This window comes from Falco naumanni, chromosome 1, assembly GCF_017639655.2.
Source record: "Falco naumanni isolate bFalNau1 chromosome 1, bFalNau1.pat, whole genome shotgun sequence".
Taxonomy (NCBI): Eukaryota; Metazoa; Chordata; class Aves; order Falconiformes; family Falconidae; genus Falco; species Falco naumanni.
This window is the reverse complement of record NC_054054.1, coordinates 25,060,837-25,077,148: the sequence shown is the minus strand read 5'-3', so window position 1 is coordinate 25,077,148 and position 16,312 is coordinate 25,060,837. Positions and strand designations below refer to the sequence as shown.

Sequence of the window (16,312 nt, the reverse complement as noted above, 5' to 3'; positions counted from 1 at the left end):
GAGAGGAGCCTGGCAAGGCAGGCAAGCACGGACCAGCGCTAGAGTTTGCAAAACCAGCACAGCCCCTGTAGGGATTGTCACTAGTCATTGCTGCATCCTCCGTTAAAAGGTAGAGCAGCTTCAGCAGCAGCGTGCACGCTTAATTAGTGACTCGGCTCTTAGGGGAAAACGCTGCTTCTTCCATTTTTCTGTCCTATTTATGTGCATATTTTCTTAGGATTTACTCATCAGCTGTACTAGATAGACCAGAAATACCTCATGTTGGATGAGTGAGGCCGGAGTTTCTGTCCCATTATGTTTACATTTACATGTCTTGGTGATGGGCAAACTTAAAAACATGTGGGTTGAGTCTGGCTTTGTACTTGGTGCCCTGCAATTTGGCTGCATGAGCCACATGGCATGAATTGAAATGACTAAGAATCTGCCTTCAGCATGTTTGTGACAAGTTACGGGGTGCTCTGCTGAGTTATTTACGCAGTGCTGTGAATCTTCATGTCCTGTTCAGGAAGCACTTTTATCCTGTTCTTCTGTGTGGCTGCCCTAGGAACAGCTCAGGAAAACAAGAAGCTGAGTTTTTAGCAAGGAGAACCACAGTGAGTTTATAGTGGTTCATGTTAATCCACCCAATATTTTGTCTCATTTGCCGCGGGGGAGATTTTACTGTAAGTAGCTTAGGCAGAACAGAACGATGTTGCCTGGAGATTAAAACATACCTGGAAGACACAAGGATTTTAGGTGATTTTATGAAAAGTCACAGAGCTAGGTTTTTCAGGTTGTCTTTTAAATGCATTACAGCCATTTGCATCCTCCCAGCAATGACAGTGGAACATTCCTTTAGCTATTACATGAGGCAGAATCTCCTTTCAAAAGTGATTGACTGTGCAGCCCGTCCAGACATCTGAACTGCTGGAAATAAAGACAGGGGCACTGTGCCATTTTTTTTTAAATTATGATTTTTTTGATCAAAATGCTCTGGATTCGTGGGGTCAAAAGCATTCGGACTTCCTGCAGTGAGCAGATAATTTGTAATTAATGAAATACATTAATGCAGATGCCAACAGAATAAAAACACTGACCCAAATGTTCTGATGTAGAAGAACACTTTACAGCCCACATAAAACTCTTGTGAAATACTGCGGTAAAAACCCTTTCCGTTGTGCTTATGGAGTCTGTCAGCCATCAATGGGTTGATACAATGTAATCTGTTAACACAGGTTATTAAAACAGGATTAAAGATACTCTGGCCTGAAGACTAAAGCATTCTGATTTGTTTTTTTGATTGTCAGACAGTTGCAGGATTGCAGGGTTAATTCTCAGTGTCCTATTTTGCCACTATTCAGTGACAGTGGCAAATAGCTACATTAAAAAAAAAAAAAAAGGAACAAAAGAGGTTTCAGATGTCGCACTCTATTCCAGGAAAGCCTGCCAAATCTCCAGAAAGCTGAACTTAGTAACTGAAACTGTTAAAATCATAAAGTTTTATAGAATTTTCTTTTTATTATGCTTTCATCCTAAGGTATTTAATAGAAGATGTTACACATGAGATGGTAGGATGTCATATGGTTTTGGGGCTTAATCTGGAAGGTCACTGTTGTTTCACTATTCTGCTACCAAGGCACAGCAGAATATTCACCGTGTGACCCAGGAAGCTGCGACATGCACGGGGCTTTATGCGACCGTGTGTTTTCACCCTCCCCACACCAGGAAAATACTGTGCACTCGCAGAGATGTTCCTCACTGAAGAGAAGTTGGGGGAGGGTAACAAATTAATAAAAGAGCTTCTTGTGGGACTGCAGATGGAGTATGCCACACATTTTTTTAATAGTAGTTAAACAAAAGGAATGAAATAGTTTTCCAAAATGTTGCTCTTGGTCTGACTGCTGGGGCTTAAATTAATGCTTTCCTTTTGTGGAAGAAGAGTGTGGGACAAGAAAGGGAACGGTTTCCTTGGGCAGAGTGGATTTTGCCCATTCGCAGTTATCTCTGAAAGTTAATGTAACGGAATAGACTTTATTCTATAACAAGCCCCAAAGCAGCAGTGTAATAAAAATATGGATGATAAAATATAACCAACGGGGAAAGAGTGGTGATCAGAGCATTGGACAGAGAGTTTGCATTCCTGGATTCTCTTCTCTCTCTTGGTCGGTCAGATAGACCAAATCTTTTCCCTGCTGCATCTCCATGTGAAGAGCTGGGAGGGTGCTGAGCTGCATTGAAGTACAAGCTCTCCCAGGTCTTAGTTTCATTGATGCACCTTTCCTGCCCCGCTCGGCTGGGTGCGAGGGGTGGGCTATCGTGCCCTTCCAGTGCAGTGACCGCTCTTTCTATGACAGTGTGGCACAAGAGCAGAAAGGAGGGAAACTGGTAGTAGATGTGGAGTTCCCTGCAGCACCATGCTAATGCAGCTCAGCACCTCCAGAGCCAGAAATGGCGTTGGCCTGTTTGTTCTGGGTGAGCCTCAGTGCCGCTGGGACCACGTACATCTTTGGTTGCTCATAAGCAGCATCGCCGTGTCTGCTTGTGCCCATCCCTGCAGTCTCCATGCATTTCCTTACCAAAACTCATGGGAAATATTTCAGCAGGATTGACTCCTTAATCAGGTTCAACCTGTGGTTGCCCAGTTGCTGGCTGGATGCTGTGAAGAAGCTGCAAAAAGAGAAGATCCAAGCAATAGTCTTGGGGGTTGCATCATGGGGGTTGCTTAATGTGGCTCTTCTGGAAAACTGAAAGTGGAGCCACAGGTTCTCTGGAGCCACAGTGATGCCGTGCTGTGCAATGTTGTATCCAGCTTCTGCACAAGGGATTTGAAAGTGATGTTCTTCGTTAGCCCTGGGATTGTGACATGGTGTGATTTTTTTTTTTTTTTTCCCTCTTCTCCCCCCCCTATTTTCCAAGTGCCACTGTGTAAACAGGCTGGTAGGATCCACCACTGCGACATGCTGCAGCGTTTCCCCTGCGATGATGAGTGCCTCAAGCGAGGGGGGCCTTGCTTACAACTCCAGGCAATCCTGAAAATGTGGAACTCGTTCCCTCTAGAGTTATGAAATGTGGACGGACTCCTCTTTTACAGTGGAAAAGCATGAAATCATAGCTACATTGGCTAGAGTTATTATTCATTTAACAGTTAAACTTCCATTATGTTTTACTGTTCGCTACATGCCATTTTTATGTGCTCCAGCTTTATGCATTTTGCAGTTAACCGTTTGAAAGGAGAAAGAAGTGATTTACCAGGACTGCACCTTTCTCTTTGCTAACTCTCGTGCTTTTCTTGTTGCTAGGATGATATTTGTTTCATGTTGCACATGGGTATATTGAAAATTGTAAATGTATAAAGTTTTACTGTCTCATTGTTCATAAGAGACCCCTAGAAAAAGAAAAAAAAATGACTCTACATATGTTATGATAAATCATCCATATCCGTGGGTATAACCACAGCTGCGAGTACCAGTACTCGTCAGTTTGGAGGAGCAATTACTGTGGGTGATGTTTTGTTTCGCTGTTACTGTGCAAAAATGCTCAAGGCATAGGCTTTGCTTTTTAAATTAGTAACTTTTATGTGTTAGTTTGAAAAACTGGGGAAGAAAAAAAAAGAAAAAAAGCTGGTACTTGTCATTGTTTGAAATCAACAGCAGCCTTTCTGTTAACTGAGTTAAGCTTGGCCTGTGCCCATTATCTTCTACTTACTCATCAGAAAAAGTTTTCTTAACCATGTTTGCTTTGGCTTAAGTGGAAAATTTGTTCTTTTTTGCAGTAGTTCTGTGTTGCGTGATGAAGTTCTTCCCCGAGAACCCCCTTTTCCCAAAGAAGCTCCATAAAAGCTGTTGGTGTGACACCATTGCTTTGAACTTCAGCTTGAGCCTGCTGTTCAGTGCAGTTGAACAGAAACTCACACTAGAGTCAGTAGATTCTTCTTACAGGAGCTGCTGGCCCTTCTGGTATGGCACCTCACTGGAAATTTATCCCAGAAGCCTGAGTAGCAGTAGGTTTTAATGCGGTAAATTAAGACTGCTTGAGGGAGAGCTGGGGGAAAGGCATGGGGCGCTTCTTCCTTACCCCGTCCCTGCAGGTGGGGAATGTGGTGTGGATGGCTTTGTTCTTGCAGCACCCCAAACATTGGGAAGAGGAGGCTGGCTTGTGTGTTGGCTACTCTGAGTAGCAGAGGGAAAATACCTGGGTGGTGAAAGGTATGTGGCTAAGGCTGCATTCCCCCTTCCCTGCTCGAGCACAAGTGCAAAGCTGTGAGCAGAAGGAGGTAGAGAAATCTGAGGTGGGTGGAAGAACTGCTGCAGTATACCTCCACAGGGGCTGGGGTCGGCACCTAAGGGTAGGTTAATAGAGGTACTTAAGATTGTTTTCAGTGAAATAGCACAATTGTAGCAAACGAAAAATTGGGACTACATGTGTGCCACCATAACACATGCATAACTGATGAAGTCTCGTGTACTGATCTAATTTCTGTACGCTTACAGCACTTTAATAAGATGCTTGCAACAGGCACCTGAAGCCACAAGCTACAGAAGTTGCTGTTAATTCCACAGTACTAGCTTTAGAATCGTAGAATGGCTTGGGTTGGAAAGGACCTTTGAAGGCCGTGTAGTCCACCCCCCTGCCTTGGACGGGACACCTTCTGCTACTCTAGGTTGCTCCAAGCACCATCCCACCAGTCCTTGAGCACTGCCAGCGATGGGGCACCCACAGCTGCGCTGGGCAGCAGTTTAGTTTAAAGCAATCACCACTGTCCTGTTGCAAAAGGACCTGCTAAAAAGTTTGTCCTCATCTTTCATATAAGTCCCCTTGAAGTACTGAAGGGCCACAGTAAGGTCTCCCCAGAGCCTTCTCTTCTCCATAAGTACTGGTCTTGTACTTTTGCTGTTTTTATTTGGTGGAAATGTAACCAGATTTACCTTTCTTACTTAACATATACTCCATGGTTACCATTTTTTGTGTCTAAAATGATTTTGAAAAAGATGATGGTAACTCCTTGATTTGCTGTCTTCCTCCCTCTCCGTGAAGCTTGTTTTCTTTTGTGGTATGAGTTTGCCTGCTGGGCTATTGCAGTGAAATCATACCAAAACCACACAGGGTTTTAGGACCAGCACCTTATTTTTAAGTCTTTGTGTTTGAGATTCCAGTTTGGGAGTTACCCTGAAGTTTCAGGCTTTTCACAACGTTTCCCCAGTTCAAATAGGGACACGGTGCCCCTAAAAACTGGGCTGCTTCAAATTGATACTGATAAATTGCATGAGAAAATAAATAGAAGGAATTTTATTAGTCTGCTTTGTAACTTTTGTTAATCACCATGGTAATTTGCAATACGGATGTCCTAGAGAACAGTGAGCTGAATGTGAGCCAGCAACACATGCTCACAACAAAGGACCAGTGGTATCCTGGGCTGAGAAGCTTCCTTGGCAGGTTGAGGGAGGTGGACCTTCCCGTCTACTCCTCCCTGGTGAGATGTGCCTAGGTATTTGTTCCTGTCCTGGGCTCTCCAGTACAAGAGGGACATGGACATACTGCGAAGAGTCCACCCGCAAAGATGGTGGACTGAAGCATCTGTCATATGAGGAGAGAGTGAGAGAGCTGAGACTGTTCAGCCTGGAGAAGAGAAGGCTCCAGAGGATCCTAACATTGCATAGAAATAGCTGATAGGAGAGGTAAAGAAGATGGAGCTTTTCTTAGTGGAGCCCAGAGACAGGACTAAGGGGCAACAGGCACAAAGTGAAATACAAGAAATTATGTTGAAGCGTAAGGAAAAACAATACAGTGAGAGCAGCTGAACACTCACAACAGGTTGTTTAAAGAGGTTGTGGAGTGCCTGTTGTGGGAGATAATTTGAAACCTGACTGACACAGTCCTGAGCAACATGCTGTAGTTGAGCCTCCTTTGAGCAGAGGGGTTGGGGTAGATCATCTCCACTGGTCCCTTCCAGCCCCAATGATTTGTGGTTCTACTTGTCAGAATTTGGCTTGGGCAATGCTACATTCATCTGATATTAATGAAGATTTTGTGGTTTATATTTTTAGCTGTTCATCAAAGTATTTTGCTTAATGAATGTTTTGTAAAGTACAGCATGCATTGCAATGCTATTCTAGTGGGTTTTGGCATTACATAAGTTTCCATTTGTGTCTGTGTGGGGTTTTTTCTGTTTGGTTGTTTTGGGTTGTTTTTAGGGTTTTTTATATCAGAGTCCCTAAAATAAGTTAAAATGAAATTAAATTGACAAGCTGTGGGTGGAAACAGCCACGGACTGAAACCTGGGAAGGAATGTGGAGAGCATGGACAGTACAGTGAGCCAGGAGCAGTGGTGAGCCAGGAGGGCCACAGGGCAAAAGCCAGCAGAAGATGCCCATCCATGCTTCTGGGAACTGCTTACTGAGGAAGATCCTTGGGCCCCTCGTCAGGGAAGATCCAGGGGACAGAAGCATTTCTATAAGCCAGGCCGGGCTGTTGGATAGGAGGAAATCAAGGCTGAAAGTGTCCCACAGAGTGTTTTGTTTGCTTTTGGATATTCAGATCAGGTGATGCTGAGTGAATCTCAACACAACTGCTCTGGGACAACTCAACCAGGCTGGGAAGATGCTCAGAGAAACCCATGTTTGGGTGAGTTTGGAAAGAGGCTGGTGGCACACTGAGGTAATGGAGGTGGGGGTGGCTCAGGGACAGGCCTTGCCAGGATGAGGTAACAGTGGTGGGCACAGGGACACAATCGCAGAAAGCGACTTTAACTTCAAGGACAGACAGCTGCGAACAGCCGGGGAACCAGAAGCGTGGGACTGACCCCAGCCACCATGGGTAAGCAGTCAAGCCAAGAAATTGTGAGAAGCTGGGAGAGGCTGTGCAGTCTCAGTATGCACGGCAGAGCAGTGTAAAGAGGGTGCCGTGCTGGCAGGTACAAGGCTGTGGCAAAACAGCAGCAAGCAATGGTATTCCAGAGACCAGCAGCGGCACTGGTCACACAACCGCTTTACTGGTCATAGCAGGAGTGGCTGTAGCTCCCTGTGGTGGGACTGCAGGAGCAGAACCACAGTAAGTCCTGCAGAGGTTTTGACAGTGTTTGGGCACGCTGCAGCCTGTCTCCTCCTCCTCCTCCTCCTCCTCCTCCTTTTCTTGTGGGTGGAGGCGTGCTTAATGCTCATTTCCTGCAGCAGAGGTTGATGCAGTGACGGTATTTTTAGTGGGCGCTACTAACTGTCTCTTTGAGGCAACACTGCCAGTTTCCAGTGTCTCCAGCTCGTTGCTCAGCCTAAAGTGGGTGTGTGCTTGGTCTTTGGGTCAAGTGTATTGCAGCTGAAAGTTTACAGAGGTGGTAACACTTCAGGACTCTGAGAGTTGACTGGAACCTCTGGGCCTCCCTATAAAATAAATCGCTTTGCTATGTAAATGCCCTCAGCTGATGAGCAGCAGGTCATGATGAAAATGGTGAAGTTTCTGATCCATGGAAGATTTACCCTATCTCAGGTCCTGCAGGTTTAAAGAAAAGCAGCTGTTTAAAGCATAAAATAAAGAAACAAATTCCTCTGTGAAAAAAAAAGAAAAATGTCATTTGATCATCTTTGATAGCTTAGAAAAAACTTCACAGTTCTTTTCACAGAGATGCGGCACTTAGGGACATGGTTAGCAGTGGGCTTGGCAGTGCTGGGTTAACGGTTGGACTTTGTGATCTTAAAGGTCTTTTCCAACCTAAATGATTCTACGAAATTAAGAGGTACTGGGCTTTCAAAATATGTGTGACACAGCTTGTTATAAGGCCTGTCTGTGAATTAGCTGTCTTTTAGTAATGAATGTACCTTGGAAATTATTTGGGGTTGGGTCTCTGAAAAGAAAAGCAGCAGTGGCAGAATGTTGTTTGTGTTCTTTGAGGGTTTTTTGCTTTAAATAGGTAGGAGACTGATTCTGCTTGCCCAGAAGTCGAGAAAGTATTTGGGGTTACGACAATACTTTTCTTGTTAAACACCTAAATGTCTCAATAGCTTTTGAATATATAGTGAGTGCAAGATTTGGCTAAAAGGTAAGGAAGAACCCAGACAATAAAACGTGCGTCTGGGCTTAAACTTTCCAAATATGCAATGGTTCCAGCTGTGGCCATCTCTGCTGTGAAGGAGCATTTCAAGAATGTAGGGATTTATCAGGGCTGGTTTCATGGCTGATGCATGCAGAGCTCCAATTTCAGCTCTGGGGTGGCAAAGCTGCCTCCTGAGCCCTGTCAGGGCTCAGCGTGACCTCCTAACAGTAGCGATGCTGCTGAAGTAGAAATGCAATTTCTGAAGCTGAGCAGGTCTGGAGAGCCCTCTCGCCTGGAGTTTCTGTACTAAGCCTGCCAGAGGAAAGGAGCAGCACTTGCAGCACCGGCTTCCCTAAAAGCAACACCGATGGCAGCAGCAGTGGCTGCCACAGGGACCCTATGTGCTGGTTGGAGGTGGAGCACCACACCGAAAGGTTTAGGTGATGACGGTGCAAAGCAGTAACAGTAGCTCAGTCTGGCTCACCATTCTTTGCTGACTTGGGATGTGACCTGAAGAGCAGTGTCATGTACCTGTTCTGTGACAGCAGGAACATCATCCTCCACCAGCTGGGAATTCTCCCATGTTGCGGAGGTGGCTTGTAGGTGCCCAGCTTTCAGTGATGGTCACTGGGGCTACATTGCCTTGTTTCCCTCAACTGTTTGGAAAATCATAATCTGACAAGCCTGACTGAATTCTGAAATGACAGTGCATACCGTTATTTTCAAGTATTTCTTGTCAAGAAATAAAGGCGTTGCCCACCACCTTCCCTATACGCTTTTGGACACGGTGTGTAACTGAAAGCCCACACTGGATGCTAGCTGCAGTCTCCAGGTCAGGACAAGCCTCAACCATGGTGCAAAAAATCCAGAGGAGACCATGAGTGTCCTGGAGCAGTACTAAGTGCTGTTATTCTAAGGGCAACCGGTCAATCAGTCGTTCATGCGCTTGGATCGAAGGGAGGGAGCAGGCGGCTGGGCAGTTTTGATTTAAATGTCAAATTGTTTTGAAACGTAGTCTGTGCAGTATGTAGGTCAGTGCTAAAGGGGCAGACTGTATCTGCGAAGGTGCTGAGAACGATTAATTTCCCTGGACAGAATTCTAGGGGTTTGATGGTTGGGGTTTTTTTTCAGTGTGCGCTCAAGTAAAGCTGCACGTTCTTATTCGTGATGGACTCAGGTTTCGGACCATCTGCCCAAAGGGGAAATTTATCCTGGCAACTGCTGAAAGGGGAGCTCTTGTGGATTGGCACCAGTTTGTGTATAAAAAACCTTAATTTTTTTATTTTTGCTGCGTTTAGTGTAGCTTTTCAAGGATAGTTTATTGACATTTCCTTCTGTGTTCTCTAACCATTTGCATTAGCGAGAGCTGATATTTGGGTGCTTTCTAGCAGCTGCCAGGCATCTATCAGCCTCCTTCCACTACCATGAGCGAGCCCTACCTGTATTCCTGTGGGAAATTGCGATGACGGTGCTAGCTGAGAGCTCGCTTCTGTGTGAGTAGCCCGACTGACTGGTGGGTCTGAAGGGCCCCGCTGTGTTTTTTCACCAGTCAGTCAAATTTATGCTGGTGATTTTGTTAGTTACAGTGGTAAAATCATGCGGGAGCGAAGGTCTCCTCTTGTGAGTTGAGAAGCGTGGGTTGGATCATCTACTCTGAAGCATGAGGGGTGGATGAGATAACACCTCTGCAGCCATCCCGACCGCTGTGTAGCTCTGTCAAGTCCTTTAAGTTCTTTAAGTTTCTTCAGTCCTTGGCTTTTTATATGACACCTAGCCTGGCTCAAGTCTGCGTTGCCAAACAATAGATGCTAATGGTGTAATATTATTTTAATTATATGTGTAATTAAACTGTGTAATATATTTTAAATCCAGCCTAATGGAATATTTAGGAAAGATTTAAAACCTCATCAGTAGTCCTTTATACGAGTGTGAAGCTTGCTTCCCTTCTCCTCCTTGATACCAAGCAGCCTCAAGTTCGGTCACAGCCCTGCAGTCTCAAGCAAAACTTTTAAAACTTGGCTGATATGAAGTTTTAAATGAACGTACAAAAAATTCTGAAAATATCATTTGATACTCTAAAATATTAACTTTAAATAGTGATTTATTACTTATCTTTTGCCACATAGTTTGGTGCTGGTTATGCAGGAATAGATTTTTAGAACAGACTGTGTAACTGTTACACAGCCCATCTTCTGGTGCTTTACAGATTAATAGTGGTCCTCAAATGGTAACGAAGGAACACATCTCAAGGGCCTGGGTTTTTATGGTGATTGTCAAGATGCCTGAAAAGAAGACCTGTGTTAGCCCTTACTTGCTTTTTTCTGTATTGTCGGATACGCAGAGTCCCTGGTAGATGAGAAGCAGGTGGAGGGATTATGCACAAAGAAGCCACTGGATGTATTCTATGCGGAAGGCTGCAAAGATTGTTTAAAGATGGCTTTGCTCGATAATCATGTCAGCCCTATTTTCTAGCACAGTTTGGCAAGTTCCTCTGAATGCTTCTCCTGGTATGTGCACACGTAACGTGTATGTGCTCTGTGTCTTCAAAGAGTACAACTTCATAATTTAAAAGAAGGCTTGCAAAAAGTGCAATTTACTGAGTAAAATCTGTTTTTTCTGGAATCCTGATGGACTGATTTATCACTTCTGCAGTTTTTTCTGGAAGCTGCCACATCGTGGATTTGTGCCTTCTGGGTCAGAGATGAAAGGAGCTGGCCAGTGACTCTGTGGAATTGAAATAATATTTTCCGAAGGTACAGTAAAATTTTGGCTGTTGGGTTCAAATGCACTGTTTTGCCTCATCAGTGAAGGCTACTAATTCATATTTTTGCAGCAAAGAGAATACTTGCATTCTTTGTTGCAGAACGTCTTTAGGTGTTGCTGGATTTTTGAGCATGAGTCAAAAAGTACTGTATTTTCATTTTGACCTCTTTTTCATTAATTGTGGAAGAAAAATAACCTATAGTGTGGGATTCTGTTTGTATATAAGTGTGCACTAAAGAGTTTGGATGTCTGTGTTCATCCAGAATTTGTTCATGGGCTCGTCAAAACTGGCAAATTATCCAGCACGTGAGACTGGCCGTGTGGTTGCTTTTGGACAGTTGGAATTATAAAAGCAAAATAATGCAGATGTCTTAACATTATGTCACCCCTGAAGTCTGTGAACATAATTAGAAATGCCTTTGGGAGGCTGAGTATTCCCCAGAAGTGTAAGCATTGCCGTATCAGATTGGTGGCTCTCCTGCTGCAGTGTGCCTGTTTCATTGCTGTAGCGCTCAGCGCTGACACCTTTCCCAAAGTCCGCAGCCTTGGAGAGGCAAGGGAAATTAACAGGGGAAGGAAGTGCACTGGAAGCAATTTCTCGATGATATCAGTTTAGGAGATGATTTAGTTTCACATTCCTGTGCAGTACGGTGTTACCTCGAATAATTTCTTTATGGTGCCTCAACCAGCGGCAGGCACTGCCTTAGGGAGGGGGAAACACTGTGGACAGCTTCAGCTGCATGTAAATGTGCTCTGCTGGACTTTGCTTAAGCAAAAAGCAGGCATGCTAGGTTTTTTAGTCATGCTGATAAGTGCATAGGCAGAGAAGAAAGAAAATTTGCCAAGTAAGAAAGCATTACGGACCATCACCAAATCAATAGCAGAATTGTTCTCTGCACATGGATGTGTTGCTGCTTACAAAGAGCAGAGGCTGTTCTGCTGTCCTGTCGTAACATCAACCTACGCAGAAGGACCAGCGGGAAGTGTGCTCAGAAACATGCAGGAGTTTAAAATTATCCTATATGCATTATATATATATTTACATATTTTAAAAAAAAAATCATGTATTTATTTTTGTATATGCATTTTCTGAAATCTCCCACCTTTCTGTGGATGTTTCAGTGCTTTCAATTCAAGTAAGTCAAACTTTTTTTTATGGGGGAAGACTACAAAGAAAATTGCTCAGATAGTACCGGTGGGTGTTGCTGGCGCTCGCTAGGCATGACACGCGGGCTGAACCACCCGTTGGGGTGTGGGCAGCTACCTCAGTGCTGGTGCAAACGGTGCTCTGTGCATTTGACCATAAAACCCAAAAGAACTTCTGTGTCTGTTGGTTTGTCCACTGAGTTAGCTTTGTAATTTGAAAAGCAAGGCCAGTTGTTTCTGAGTTTCGCTTTTGTAGACATTTTTTCACTGACACGGTCTTGCTGAGGCAAGAGCAGTAATTTTTAGTAATTATCTTCGCCTAGTTTTGCATATAGGAAGCTGACTATTAAGAATAATAGACCTTAAACATCTTTTCTCTAGAATTCAGCCAGTTAAAGATATTTCTTGGTAAATATTCTAATATTCCTTTGTCTTTGCTAACTTAAAGTATTCTGAAAAATAAAGGAAAACCAAAATCAAGTTATAGATTAAAAATCCCAGGAGTCTACCCATGTGATTCATACTTCTTCACCAGGTCTTTGTTTTCTCAGGTTTAGAACTGTGATAATGTGGCAGCGGCCTCCCTTGGAAGCCAGTGCTTTACCTTTGGGAAATAGTAGGCTTTTCTCTGGATGTGCTGCTTTAAATCCCAGCCTGTTTCAAAGGCTGGTACCTTCTGGTAGCTGGACAGGCAGAGGGAGGGAAGGGAGGAGCTGGCAGGGCCAGAGAAGCTCTGATGTTGGAAGGCTCCTTGTCTTTTGACAGATGTGTCTATGAGCAGTACCGAAAACGCGTAAGGACAGATCAGTGTCACCGAGCATATTCTTCCATTCTTAGAATTTGTAGCTTTGCAGTGTTTTGGTTTCTAAACTAAAAAAATAAAGTTACTAATTGCTAGAAAGTGAAGCAATCGAATGCAGCATGTGATTTACGGCTTAGCTGTGGGCAGGAAATATTTGCTTCCTGAAGAGGTTAGTTTTATGTCGGCTGAAATTGAGGTTTTACTGGGGACAACTCCAGAAATGCCACACTGGGCCTTGCCGTTCTGACAGCCAACTGAAACACTGCAGGTGATAATTTTAAAATAATGTAAATATAATGTAAAAAAATGGAAACCTTAATAAAATCAAGTTGAGATACTGATTCCATTGCTTAAATTGCAGCATTTGTAACATTCAAATGAAAGGAAGAGGGAGGAAAAGCACTGATTCTCCTGCCTCCCTTCCCTGTACCTATTCTTGGGCACCTTGCTAGGTGTCATTTGGCCAAGGAATCAAACTTGGCCCTTCAGGTAATTTGTGAGAGCAGAAAATGGGGCCAGCTTCCAGAAGATTTCGGGGCATATGCTACAAGGTCATTAGTCCTCGGCTGCACCCATGCCACAAGCAGAAGTGTGATGGAAGTGCTGGAGGCGTGGCAGCAGAGTCCGTGTTGCCGTGCCTTTATTGCTAGGGCTGCCTATGCTGGGAGCCAGCAGTGGAGTGTGCTCTCCTTTCAGCAATCCTGTCTTCAGGTGTGCACTTTTAAATTTCTGTAGGGCAGCTGGAAAAAAAATAAACCAAAAATTCCCCATTCCAGTGTCCCACGTTTCTCTGAATTCAGGTATCTGCCTGCAGTTCTGCTAAACCAGCATTACGGAGTGGCATTTTCAGGAGTTTTAAGCATCTGTCGGTGGTTCCAGGATTTTCAAATGGACTTTAGTAGAGCAGCTAAATAAGATTCAGGTTTTAGAAAATGAGTTGTAGCCCTTACTTTCCAGTGCAGTGCTCACTGCAACATCTTGAAACCAAAGCTCTTGAAAACCTTTACACTTGATGAGGATATTAAGTAAGGCTCAAGCATTCTGGGGACAGTTGCAGGTCCTAAACTCAAAGTGCTGGAAAGTGTGTTCCAAAAAGAAAGCAACAGCGATGTCTTTGAAGCAGTACATTTCAAATACAGTGGTAATAGCTGGTTGTCCCAGATGTGAGTGGTAACAGTTAAATTCTGATCTCTGGGATGGCGCGTTGCTATTTTCTGCCAAGCATTTGTTGTTACTAAAGAACTTCTTCTGGCCCAGCCAATAACATTTTTCCAACGTATAAATATCTCTACATTCATAAGAATGTTGCACCCCTTAAAAAAAGTCAGCGTCAAAGCTGTTGGAAAATACAAAGTCTTCTTTCTAAGACCATTAGTTTCTTTAACTTAGTGTTTTAGTCTGGGTAATCTATGCAGTGACATCAACAGCCTTTGCCATGAAGATTTTGTAATGTGAGCACAATGTAATTTTTTAATTTTTTTTTTTTAATCATGGGTGCTTTTGAATACTGAAGCCCCCCATGCTGTCTGTCTTTCCTTTCGTAACACAGGGTTATTCACCGTTTTCCCCAGCTGCTTTCATCCTGCCCCAGGTGTCTTTTTCTGTCCTGCTCCTCTCTGGTGAGTGACAGAAAAAAAATCTTCCATTGTTCTTAATTGTTGTCTGCTTAGGTTTCAAAATTAAAAACCAATTAGCAGCCATATCCTGTGCAAGAATGCTTTATTTCCATGGATGACCATCAAAATCCCCAATTCTTCATGTTATTCCTACACAGAATGCGAGAAAGCAGCCAAACCCATCTGACAGTCAACTTTGCTTCTGCACAGAAAGAGCGAGCCTAATACCGAAAAGAGCTTACAAGGCGTACGTAAATAGCTCCCTCAGTTCGTTGCGTTTCATGCATCACTTTATATGCACCACTACTCCTGTTGGCTTCACAAGAAACTCTGCATCTAAGCAGAAGGTCAGGGATCGAGGGCTTTTTGTTGGAGCAGTCTATATTCTGCAGAGAGTGTCCAGTAAGTATATTATTGGAATTAAATATTGTAATATGATAACATATAATTTCCAAATATTTTCTTATGACCCAATAGAATCCTATTGGGGGGTGGGGGAAGCGTGGAAAACTCACTGTTAAGGATACATAAAGAGGTCTGACTTTGAGGACTGTCAGTTTTTATCAGACTTGCCTTCAAAGGAGTGTCATTCTACTGATAGGTCTTGGGGTCTGATGTATGTCCAGCTTGTTGAAAGTATTTATGATGGGAAATGGCATGACAGTGTTAAGATAAATGCTTCAGTCCTCAAGCATGGCTTGGGAGCTGTGTGACAGTGACAGGGCAAAGTACTGCTAAACAGTTGAGGTTTGTATTTTTTTTGTCACCGTTCAAATCACACCCAAATCCATGTGCTTTATGATTTTAAAGCAAAATTTTAAAAAGTCTGTGTTTGCTTTTAAAATTCCAGATTTCAGCTGAAACTCAAACTATTAAACCAGCATGAAAGAATCTGTGCTGGAGAGATTTCCAGCCAGGTTGAAACACAACCGGTACTGGAATTTTCATTTGAAAAATCTGATCTTGCAAAACTGCTTTGTGTATTTCCAGGCCGTTAGAGTCTGGACAATCTCAGATAAGCGACTACACTCTGTGTATTTCTTGTAGCTAAATCTAACCTGCAGAGACTCACTCACACCACAGACAAATCTGCCTTGTGAAGAGGCATGTACAGCCTGGGAGTTTGCAGTGTTTGATCATGATTCCTGCACGTTACACAATTCACAAAGATGCTCTTCCACAGTCTTAAATGACCCAAAGATGTCCTTTAATAATCATCTTTGGTTTGGTGAAGCAGTTCCTGACTCCTGCACGGGATGATGGCTTGAACTATGTGGACTACCCATACCTATAAATTTGTAAATGGGCACAAATGTTTGTAAGGCTGGAGGCAAAAATACTAAGAGTGTATTTCTAAGCTGTATTTCCTGTGTCTTGCTTAAAATGACATTTTTAGTATCTGTGGCACATGGCTGATTAAGCTTAAACCACTAGAGCTTTAAATCAGGTTACATTGAGAAGGCTGTTATTTTGGGTTTGGTTGTAATATGTGTGCATGGATTTCTAACAGAAAAAAACCCCAACAACCCACAGAGTTGTTTCAAAGCATGTCACCTGTTTTTAAATAATTAGTTTTTTTCAATTAAGACTTCACCTATTTTTTCCTGTTGTTTGGATGAAGGAGCTGTGTTGTTCTTAACAGTATCTGTACACAAATTTGACAGCAATAAATTAAGAACTCTTATAGAAACCACAAAACAAATTCAGCTTTATTAATTTCTGGAACTAGATTCAGAAATATAAACCTGATTTGGTTTTCCTGAAGTTGAGTATCCCCCTACCAAACTGTAAGGGAAAGAATTCTCCAGAAAGTACAGACATGTCCATTTCTCAAGGGCACTGGGGAGCTGCAGACCTATAATCACACCAGGGTTGGAGTGTAGGTTATCAGTAAGGAAATGATTTTTTTTTTTTTAATTTTTTTTTTTTTCCTCCTCAGCAGTGATTAACATTCCCAAGAAGTGTCCAGGGATTTTTCCATTT

The 16,312-nt window shown here is 43.2% G+C and overlaps 1 long non-coding RNA gene across 2 annotated transcripts in view; it reads left to right on the top strand.

Moving 5' to 3' along the window:
- Positions 1 to 16,312, top strand: part of LOC121084720 — an 83,377-nt gene that overhangs the window by 50,150 nt on the left and 16,915 nt on the right. For both annotated transcript variants that reach the window (XR_005826848.1, XR_005826849.1), the window contains exons 9-12: positions 3,752 to 3,896; positions 6,514 to 6,600; positions 10,655 to 10,755; positions 14,488 to 14,731. This is a non-coding gene — a long non-coding RNA (uncharacterized LOC121084720). The remainder of the gene's footprint in view (positions 1 to 3,751; positions 3,897 to 6,513; positions 6,601 to 10,654; positions 10,756 to 14,487; positions 14,732 to 16,312) is intronic.